Source organism: Asparagus officinalis, chromosome 8 (genome assembly GCF_001876935.1).
Source record: "Asparagus officinalis chromosome 8, Aspof.V1, whole genome shotgun sequence".
Classification (NCBI taxonomy): domain Eukaryota; kingdom Viridiplantae; phylum Streptophyta; class Magnoliopsida; order Asparagales; family Asparagaceae; genus Asparagus; species Asparagus officinalis.
Window position 1 is genome coordinate 80,629,901 of NC_033801.1, and position 9,218 is coordinate 80,639,118.

Consider the following 9,218-nt stretch of genomic DNA (forward strand, 5'->3'; position numbering starts at 1 on the left):
AAATACAACAAGATATGTGAGCTAGGATAAGCAATATGAACAACAAGATATATCCTAAATGATAGAAATATATGCAAGGATATATAAACTAATACAAGATAATATATCCTACCAAAAAGATATATAATATGATATATGCAAGGATATGAAACTAACACAAGGGGTAAACAATATGAACTAAATAGTGAATCATATAAATAATGAGCTATGGCCAATGACGATATAAGATATGAACATAAATATAAATGAACGCCAAAGCACACTCAAACAAGCAATATGATCACGGAGTTCGGACCTTCCGTCCTACGTCTCCGCTCCCTACTCCCGGGGAGAAATCCACTAACACAATCTAGTTTGGAAGCCGGAACTTCTTCTACACACTCGGTTTTCTAGCTAACCAAAAACTCTACAACTCACACTCTTGTAATCACACTCTACACCCACTAAGTGTTGGACCTAGCCGTGTCTCCCTCAAGTGCTCGGTTACAACCTCTCCCTAGGCATGTCAACCGACGCCACTCCTCTTGGGACGATCCCCGACTCTCACCACACACTTTTTACTCAGTGTACAAGTGTATTACAAAGTGATTTCACAATAAAGCATAAATACAATAAGTGATTGTTCTCTACTATGGATGAGAACACAATGAAAGCACAACTCAAAGTTACAATCTCTCACCACCCAACTATACTATGTATGTAAATACTATAAGCTCAATGTGGGTGTGTGTAACAATGAGTAAAATGAAATCTAACTCAAATATCAAACTAGCAATAATAGAATATGAAAATCAATAAAGAAATTGCTAGATAAAAGAGTTAGAAAACTTCTCTAAGAACACAAGAAGAGGATGAATGAGATTGAGAATGAATCCCTCAATCTGCAGTGAAAACTTCCTCCTTTGTAAACAGAAACCCAAACTCAACCAAACAGTAAAACCCTAAACCTTTGCTTAAATTTTCTTTTCTTTTAAAACATTTCTTAGATCACTGAAAACTGAGATCAAAGAGGGTTTTTATAGCCTCCAAAACCTCAGACCAAAACCCCTTACAAAAAGACCAAAAAACCATCAGCAACGACTCAAAAAAGAGCCGTTGGGACTCCAGCGGTCGACCGATGAAAATCGCGGTCGACCGCGAATAAGTTCAGAAACTCAGGTGACATCCAGAGAGTCCGTCGGTCGACCGGCGGAAATTTCGGTCGACCGGCGGTACTGTAGCAGCTATATCCGAGTTTATAAAATCGGTTAAAAATAGTAAAACAGCTCTAAAAATTATGATATTTTGAGGGAAGGTTCTGAACATGTATAAAAACATGTTAGAGAAAGAATTTCTGAAAAAGCATGTAGGTAAACATGTTAGAGAAAGAAATTTTCAAATATCACTTCCCATTTGAGAAAACTCATCAGTTTTGTAAAACATGCACGAACATGTGCACGAACGAAAACGTGAATTTGTAAATTCCTTTAAACATAACAAATAAATTCCAAACTTGATGAAACTTTGAGAAATGTTTGCAAATGATATTTTTAACATGTTACAAAAAGAATTTTCTAATTTGCATTTCCCAATTGTGAAATCTCATTATTTTGCAAAAGTGTTCAAAACATGAAAACCCAAAACCATGCATGTATATATATAACTATATATATACATAGAAACCAAATACGTGTGTGTATATGATATTGAGCTTAAGGTACTTCACACACATAATATAAAATCTAAACTAGATTACCCAAGTTTGATCTTGATCTTCATTGTAGCTCAACTTGGTACACATGCGGATGAAGCTTGAACTTGATCTTTAACTATGAATTGCATGTTGCTTCACTCCACAATTCCGCCAACCTCCATTTGATATCGTCGTTATGGCGCAATCCATCCATCCTCCAACGACGTTGTTTGTCTACAATACATAGGAAAACACAAATACTAGACAAACACATGTTCCAAGCACATCCTCGGCTTCGCAGCAGCTCCTAGTTCCTATGCTGTCTCACCCTCGGTCTGAACGTGTGCGTCATCCCAACCTAAAATACTTTGGCCCGTCTTACGTTAATGTTACCACTTCTCATCCTCTCACTCCCACCATTGAACCTAAGACTGTTACTCAGGCGTTGAAAGATCTGTTGTGGCTTGAAGCCATGGATTATGAGTACTCAGCCCTGCTCCATAGTCATACTTGGGACCTAGTTCCTCGTGCTCAGCAGCCCACTATTGTCTATAAATGGGTTTTTAGAGTTAAGCGTAAGCCGGATTGCACGGTTGATCTATACAAGGTGCAATTAGTTGCCAAGGGTTATGCTCAGGAAGTCGGTCGTGACTATTTTAAGACTTTCAGTCTGGTGATGAAACCGGTTACGGTACGTATTATTCTCACTCTTGCCTTGCATCATGGGTGGTCTGTTCGTCAGCCAGATATCAACAATGCATTTCTTAACAGAACATTGGATGAGGTTGTTTACTTGGATCAACCTCAGGGGTATTCTGATCTGCATCATCCATCTCATGTGTGTCGCTTGCGTAAGGCACTCTATGGTCTCCAACAGACTCCCCGTGCCTGGTATATTGAGTTATCCAATTTTCTGATACATTTTGGGTTTTTAAAATCCAAGGCAGACACCTCATTGTTCATTTATGCTTCCAAGGATGTCACTATATATTTTCTGGTGTATGTCGATGACATTGTTCTCACTGGCAATAATACTGGATTTATTGATCATTTTGTTACTTTGTTATCCAATCGGTTTTCTCTTAAGGACCTAGGTGCTCTCAGTCATTTTCTTGGGGTTGAAGCAATTTCGACTCCCTCTAGCCTTTTCCTCTCACAGACTCAGTACATTTCGGACATACTTTCAAACTTTCACATGGATGGTGCGAAACCGGTGTCCATTCCGATGTCTTCTACTGATCGGTTGCCTCCGGCTAATCCTAGCTCTACTATAGATATCTCGGATTATAGATGTTTACTTAGCCTTCTTTAGTATCTCGCGTTTACTTGGCCGGATATCTCCTTTGCAGTTAATCGTCTTTCTCAATATATGCATGGTCCACTAGCTCCTCATTGGCTAGCTGCGAAGCGGATTCTTCAGTAGCTCAAAGGCACGCTGTGTCATGGGCTTGTGCTTCAGTTTGGTTCTTGCCTAGAGCTCACGGCTTTTTCTGATGCAGACTGGGGTGGCACAGCTACCTATGGTAGTTCTACTACGGAGTATGTTATGTATCTTGGGTCCAGTATTATTGTCTGGAAATCCATTTGTCAGAAATCAGTTTCTCGTTCCTTTACTAAAGCCGAATATAGGGCCATTGCTAATGCTACAGCTGAAGTCCTATGGGTTCAACATATTCTTCCTGAAATTGGGGTTGCTCATCACCGACCTCCTTCCCTGTTCCGCGACAACCTTAGTGCCACTTATGTTTGCAAGAATCTAGTTTTTCACTCTCGGATGAAGCATCTTGCTCTTGATTATTTCATTGTTCGTGATCTTGTTGCTGCTGGCTCCCTGAATGTCCATCATTTTCCCTCCAGGGCCCAGCTTGCCGATATCTTGACCAAACCCTTGGGCCATTCGTTATTTCTTCATTTTCGGTCCAAGATTGGTGTCTCTGAAGGATCCTCCATCTTGCGGGGGGATATTAAGGATAAATATTAGTTTCCTTTCTTATTCTTATTTAATTTTCTTTTCCATGATTATGTACATATTTACTTTCCTTAGAAGTCTTGTAACTTCCTTATTGTACTCCTAGATTGTATCTTGCCTTCAACGACATTTGTGTATATATTCTCGGCTAATATGCCTCAATGTAAATATATCGAATCACTCCCTTTACAATCCCTAGGTATCATCAATGGATAGAAAGTTTGGTATATGGTCCACTTAAGTTGACATAAAAATTCCATCTCTCTCTTTTCTCTCTCTCTACTCTCTCTCTCTCTCTCTCTCTATTATATATTATATATATATATATATATATAATATATATATATATAATATATATATATATATATATAATATATTATATATATATATATATATTATTTATTTATATATTATATGAGATTATTGAGTATCATTGTCATAGAAGAAGATTTCTCATTGACGCCTATGTGGCATAATCCCCACATCCTCATAAAATAAGAGAGAGGTGTGTGAGTTAGGTTGGGATTTGTGCCTACTTTATGAGGATGGTGGGATTGTGCCACATAGACGACAAGGAGGAAAATTCTCTCCATGATATGGATACCCATTAACTCTCTCTCTCTCTCATATATATATATATATATATATATATATATATATATATATATATATATATATATATATATAATATATATATATTATATATAATATATATATATATATATGAAAATGTTTTCCTAAGGTGACACCTTAGATTCCCACTAAGGACGCGGTCTAAAATCACATTATTACCCTTTTTTTGCGATCTGTTCTGTTAAACTTGATCTACACGTTCTCTTAGACCCAAATACACCAATTTTGGGGTGAGCTCATCGTGTTTTGACCCTTCATCCATCTCAGTAATTTTAACAGTTTGAATGAATAGAATTTTTTGCACGGCTCAACGAAGGGTCAAAACACGACGGTATTCGCCACAAAATTAATGTGTTTGGCGTTTAGAACGTGTAGATTAAGTTCTAAGGAACAGATAGAAAAAAAAAAGGAATGAGTGTGATTTTAGGTCGCTTCCTTAGGTGGAATTAAGGTGTCACTTAGAAAACATTACGCCTATTATATATATATATATATATATATATATATATGAGATTAATGGGTATCCTTGTCATAGGAGGGGATTTCCTCCTTGACGCCTCTAAAATCACATGATTGAGCGACATTGTGGATGATCCGCTCCGTTGAACTTGATCTACATATTCTAAAACCCCAACACACCAAGTTTGGGGTGAATCGGTCGTCGTTTGACCCTCCATCGAGCCATGTGAAAAGTTCTATTCATTCAAAACCGTTAAAATTGATACGAGTGGATGAAGGGTCAAACGACAACGGGTTCATCCCAAACTTGATGTGTTGGGGTTTTAGAATATGTAGATCAAGTTCAACGGAGCGGATCATCCACAATGTCGCTCAATCATGTGATTTTAGAGGCGTCAATGAGGAAATCTCATCCTATGACAAAAAGTTATGCTTGGTAGTGAGGTGTCACATTTCTTTCCACTCATTCAAATATGGGACCACATTCACATGGGTAATGAGTGGATGAGGATGTGACACATCACTACCAAGCACAAAATTTGTGCTTGGTACCAAGCATACATGTTAAACTTGATCTACACGTTTTTAAACTCAAACACACCAATTTTGGGGTGAACCCGTCGTGTTTTGACCATTCGTTGAGTCGTCCAAAAAGTTCTATTCATTCGAAACCGTTAAAATTGCAGCGAGTGGATGAAGAATCAAAACACGACGGGTTCACCCCATAATTGGTGTGTTTAGGTTTAAAAACGTGTAAATCAAGTTTAACGGAGCGGATCGCAAAAAAAGGAAAAGAACTACAAAAGATAACATTGCAGGTCGATCCGCAGTAAGATAGAAAATCTTATCTAAGTTGTAACATCCTAGAGGATTTTTTTTTCCTTGAGTAATTTTCATAGATAGAGCATTCTTGACGGATTTCTCAACATGCGCAACTTGAAGAAATACGGTCACTGTAGACGTATTTTTGTATCTGTTGTGTGGTTTTCTTCTATTTGTGAGAGGAAAATGCTTACTTTAAGTATCTTAGAGGTTCGTAATTATCTACCTAAATACAAAGAGCGACAACGCTTTATCCCATATTTTTTTTCAATGACAATAAGGTCTATCGTGTTATACAATTAAAAAGGAGGAACGTACACTCGTAAGAGTTCTTTCGGAACAGTGAATTAAAAAACCTGACTTGAAATGTCACCATGTCATCCAAATTAGATAAACACTAAAAAATGAAAAAAATATTGCATGGTGGAATAATTATTCGATAGAGTGTTAAAGTCAAAAAAAGCAATCAAATAGAGAATGCATAGAAAATAGATCAGAAGACATGAGAAACAGAGGAGACATGTAGTGTTTTGGTCAATTAAGTTTAAACTTTCCACTACAAAAATTAGCAAGAAGTTACATATAGTTCACCCAGACATATCTAGAAATAGGGAGCTAAATCGTATTCTTATCTGAGAATTTATCTGTAACTGTATTCAGTTATGATATGGATATGATTCTTCAAATCTATGACCGATAAGATGTATGGTTACAAAAATATAGTTTTCTAATGAAATATCTGGATCCGTATCTTAAATATCAGAATACATATTGGTCATACAATTGCCACAGTTTAATCCTTAGATTTTAGTAGATTTGAGATTACTTTTGATTATCAAGATGTCTAACATTAGATTCTTAGATATAACAAACATATTAATAAGCCCTTTTTGTATCACATGAACTATATTTCTTTTCAATATTATCTAGGTTTGTCATATCCGTTTTATATCTTCATGCATATCCGCTTATATATCTGCATGTATATCCATATCTGTATTTGATTTTGGCAGACATTGATATAAATTTTTCTTACTAAGCTATGCACGTAATCGTATTCATATCCGTGATGGGTAAATGGATATGGATATGGATATGATAAGTATCATATTCGAGCATCTCCTGAACAAATGCACTCCTACCTAAAATACAACTGACATCTCTCAACATAAACCCCTGATGAACTTGGAATCTACACACCCAGATTCACAAAATTTGTTTCCAACTCTCAAAACTGAGCCTGATGTATGTACTCAAGCTATCACAAGCGAACACCACAAGCTAGCAAAATACACATTGAGCAATCTAGCCCAAACAAAAGTCCTATCTATACCCTGCGACGAGCTTGTATAAGTAATCTGCCAGACATTTATAACCATAAATTATGATGTTGCTTGACTCGTCAGTTTCACGGTTTATGGTATATATTTATATCAGTTCTGATTCGTATTGCACATGTTAACTATTATCAATTTCTTTACAATGAATTAATTAGTTGTTAAACAGTATGCAATAATGAAAACTGACGTTGCCGAATATTATGGAGCAAGTGCAAAGCTTATTGTTTATGGTTTCCCAAATGTTAAACTTGATCAAGTCACCATAAGCCAAATATGGGTCATAGGAGGTGCTGGTGGACCTGAAGATAAAATGAACACCGTACAAGCAGGATGGCATGTCCGTAAGATTACTGTTAAGATTTGTTTAAAAAGTTTTCAAACTTTTCAAAAACAAATTAGTACTTTGGATTTCCACTCTATATTTTGTGCTAAATATATTTATAACATTTCAGGTATACCCTGATATAAATGGTGACTCTTTAACCCATCTATCTACGTTTTGGACGGTACAGTCTAAGAACTACGTCTTAAATTTAGATGAGATTTTGTTCCCTATCACATAAAATATGTACTCGATCGAAAATTAAAGAAGTTGATTAATAATGTGTGCAGGCTGATGGATATAAAACAGGTTGCTTCAACTTCAACTGTCCGGGATTTGTTGCACTGTCTCCAGACTTTGGTCCTGGAAGTGAAATAACCGAGCTTTCTGTCTACGGTGGGATACAAAAATCAATTGAAATAAGTATCTTCAAGGTATTAACTTTGTTTTGGGAAATTTATGTCAGCCGTCTAGCTTTCTCTATATCTTATGTGCACGTTTAGTGCGTTAGGGAAGGGATATTTTTATAAATTTAAGACTGCATGAGTTTGCATTCCTATACTTAGGTTTTCAAAGAATACTTTACTAAGACATATATCCCATCAACCCATGATTCTGAGAATGTGATATTTTTGTTTACTTTTCAACTTCGTGGTAATAATGTGAAGGTTAAATTAAAATAATTGTGAAGATCATTATCACAGGATTCGAATTCTAATTCTGTAATGGATGAAACACAACAGCATCACCGGAATAACTTATGTGTTAAAAAAAAGGAATATTAAGAGTTGTTATCAGCTATACCGGTCTATAATGCATGAGGTTTTTCTATAAGTAACCATTATTTTCTTTTAACTGTAGGATCAAAAAACTGGAAATTGGTGGTTAACTTATGGACACGAAAGATCTTTTGTGGGATATTGGCCAAAGGAGCTTTTCAATAATTTAGATAAAGCTACTGAGGTTGATTATGGTGGTGCAGTTTACTCTCCCATCAACGAGCCTAGTCCTCCGATGGGGAGTGGTCATCTAGTTGAAGAAGGTCCAAACAAGACATGTTATTTTCTGAATGTTCAGTTAGTAAACGAAAGAAATGAGCTCTATGATCCAGAAGATAATAATGTCCACTTTTATGCTGATATTTTACAATATTATGATATTGATTACGGTTATGAATCTGGGACCCCAGACGGTTACCAATTCAGTTATGGTGGTCCTGGAGGTTACACTCATTGAACAATTGTCTTGTTGCCATATGAATAAAATGTTTTCTTATGGTAGCATTAGATTTGTTTTATTGATGATGGATTTATGGTTAAGCCTGTAGACAAAACTTCTCCTTGGGGAGTTTAGAAACTTCCATGCTAAGAAGATCCGTACCTTCATTTGGCATAAAACAAGCTTTTTCACAGCACCTGTTGTTCTTCATACTTTTTTTTGGTGTATTCTACTACATGCCAACAGTAGAAAATAACGTATCCTAGACGGATTATTCTAGACGGAATTTTTTCCGTCTAGTTTGCTATTAAACTAGACGGAAATTTCCGTCTATAATAATCCGTCTAGGATAAAACATCCTAGACGGAATTTTCCGTCTAGGATACCAAAGTAGACGGTTTATTTTTTTTAAAAATTTTTTTAAAAATTTACCAAGTATCTTAAACGGAAATTTTCATCTAGAATGTATCCTAGACGGAAATTTCCGTCTAGGATACTTAGACCATTTAAAAAAAAAATAGCCCATTAAAACTCCTCCCGTCCTCCTTCCCCCCAAAATCGAAAATTTCTTTCCCCAAAATAAAAAATTTTAGGAACCCCCAACCCCCTCCCCCATTCTCAATTTAAGGGACCCCCTCAATCCTCAACTTCAAGCTCTCCATCCACATCGCCACCCATCTGCGATCATCTGAGATCATCAACTCCGATAAGATCCAGGTCTACCGCGGCCTCGACATCACCACCAACAAAATCCCCGCCGCCGACCGCCACGGCGTCCCCCAC